The sequence below is a fragment of the Chrysochloris asiatica genome, unplaced genomic scaffold (assembly GCF_000296735.1).
Source record: "Chrysochloris asiatica unplaced genomic scaffold, ChrAsi1.0 scaffold00558, whole genome shotgun sequence".
Taxonomy (NCBI): Eukaryota; Metazoa; Chordata; class Mammalia; order Afrosoricida; family Chrysochloridae; genus Chrysochloris; species Chrysochloris asiatica.
The window spans coordinates 197,358-200,117 of NW_006409076.1; positions in this window are offsets into that span (position 1 = coordinate 197,358).

A 2,760-nucleotide genomic window follows, 5' to 3' on the forward strand; every position below is an offset into this window, starting at 1 on the left:
TTTACTTCCTCTTTGCCAATTTGGATGCCTTTCATTTTCCTGTCTTGCTGTATAGCTCTTGCTAAGACTTCCAGCACAATATTGAATAGGAGTGGTAACAAAGGGCATCCTTTTCTGATTCCTGTTCACAGAGGGAAGGCTTTCAGTTTAGCTCTATTAAAAGTAATGTAGGCTGTTCGTTTTGTATATATGCTCTCAATTATGTTGTGGAATTTCCCTTCAATTCCTTCTTTGTTGAGTGTTTTTATCAGGAATGCTGTTGGATTTTTTCAAATGCATTTTCTGCATCAATCGATATGATTATGTGATTCTTTTCTTTTTTCTTATTTATATGGTAGATAACGTTGATCATTTTTCTAATGTGGAACCGTCCTTGCATCCCTAATATGAATCTCACTTAATCATGTTGCATTACCTTTTTGATGTGTTGCTGGATTCTGTTGGCTAGGATTTTGTTGAGAATTTTTGCATCTATGTTCATGAGGATATCAAAATTATATGGTTTATAATTTTCTTTCTTAGTAACTTCCTTCCCTGGATTTGGTATGAGGGTTATGCCTGCTTCATAAATTGTATTAGGAAGTTTTCCATCCTCCTTTATCTTCTGGAATACTTTGAGTAGAATTGGTAACAGCTGCTCCCTGAATGTTTGATAGACCTCACCAGTGAAGCCATCTGGGCCTGGACTTTTTTTGGTTACGAGTTTTTTGATGAGCTGATCAATTTCTTCTATTGCTATGGGTCTGTTCAGGTTTTCTACTTCACTGTGTGTACATTTAGGTAGGCCGTGTTTATCTAAAAATGTATCCATCTCTTTTAAGTTTTCAAATTTGTTGGAGTACAACTCTTCATAGAATTCTGTTATTATCCTTTTGATTTCCTTTGGTTCCATGTGGTTTCTAATGAGTGTTTATTGTGACTTCTTCCTCTTTTCTTTTGTTAGTTTTGCAAGTGGTCTGTCAATTTTGTTAATCCTTTCCAAGAATCAGCTAATTGTCCTGTTGATTCTTTCTATTGATTTTCTGTTTTCTATCTCATTTATTTCTGTTCTACTCTTTATTATTTCTTTTCTTTTGGTGGCTGTAGGTTCCCTCTGTTGTTCTGCTTCTAACTGTTGTAGATGCTGTGTTAATGTGTTAATTTTGGTTGTTTCTTCTTTTTTGGATGTGTGCTTTTGTTGCAATAAATTTTCTTCTCAACACTGCTTTCGCCATGTCCCAAAGATTTTGGTATGTTGTGTTTTTGTTCTCATTTGTTTCTAGGAACTTTGTGAATTCCTGTTTAATTTCTGCTACTATTCTGTCACTTTTCAGCAGGGTGTTATTCAATTTCCATTATTTGACTTGATTTCCTTGGTGTTCCTATTGTTGATTTCTAATTTGATAGCATTGTGGTCTGAGATGGTGCTCTGTAGTGTTTTTGTATTTGCAAATTTATGGAAATTTGTTTTGTGGTCTTTGACATGGTCTATTCTGTAGAATGCCCCATGTGCTCTGGAAAAGAATGTGTTATGTACAATTGTTGGGTTGAATGCTCTGTACACATCTCTGAGGTCCAGTTGGCTGATTTTGTTGTTTAGTTTTTCTGTGTCTTTGTCAAATTTCTTTCTGGTTGTTCTATCCATTTTTGAAAGTGGTGTATTAAAATCACCCACTATTATTATAGATTTATCTATTTCTTTCTTCAAATCTTTTAGAGTTTGCTTTATATATTTTGAAGCTCTTTCATTGGAAGCATAGATATTTATTATGGTTATTTCATCTTGTTCAATTTTCCCTTTAATCATTAGATAATGCCCATCTTTATCTCTTGTGCTGTTTTTTGTCTTAAAATTTATTTTATCAGAGATTAGTATTGCCACTCCTGATCGTTTTTTATTGCAATTAACTTGGTATATTTTTCTCCATCCTTTGACGTTTAATCTGTTTTTGTTTCTGTGTGTAAGATGTTTCTCTTGCAGACAGCATGTTGAAGGATCTTTATTTTTATCCATTCTGCCACCCTCCGTCTCTTTACTGGCGCATTTAATCCGTTTACATTCAGTGTAATTATTGATAGGTATGGATTAATTGCTGCCATTATGTTTTGTGTGTGTGATGCTGCTGTTTTCTTTGTTCTGTATGTCTTCCTTTGCTGAATCCATGTTTTTTGTGTTCTTTCTTGTCAATATCTTCATAGATGTAATGTTTCCATGTTCTTGGATTTTCATTTTCTTGGTATGTTGTGAAATGTTAATTTTCTTTGAGGTTACCTTATATTCCATTAACTTTTCCCTCCTTCTAATACAATCTATTTTTTCTTGCAATCTATTTGACCTTATCACCATCTGAATCTCTGTTCCTACATGTTTACGTTCTTTCACATTGTAATTGTTTTGATCATAGACTGACCTCCCAGATCCCCTGAGTTTGTTCTTAGAGTTTTGTTCTGTTCTGGACTCTTCTATCTGTCAATTTAGATGATACCTTTTATAATCTTTTTTTTTTTTCCTGTAGCACTTTCCTGACTTCTTCATTATTTTTCTCAACTGCATTGCATAGTGTTTTGATACCTTTTATAATCTTTTTTTTAGGAATTCCTTCTCAGGCATTTCCAAAGCCTGCCCATCTTCCAGTATGGAGTGTAGGTCTCCTTCCAGCTCATTTGTCTCAGTCACTTTATCTCGCTTCTGGACATGTGCAGATATGGTTGTCTGCTTCTGTTTTTTTGGGCATCTTCAGTGGTTATCTGTGGCCTTAATACTTAGATGGGTGTGTATGT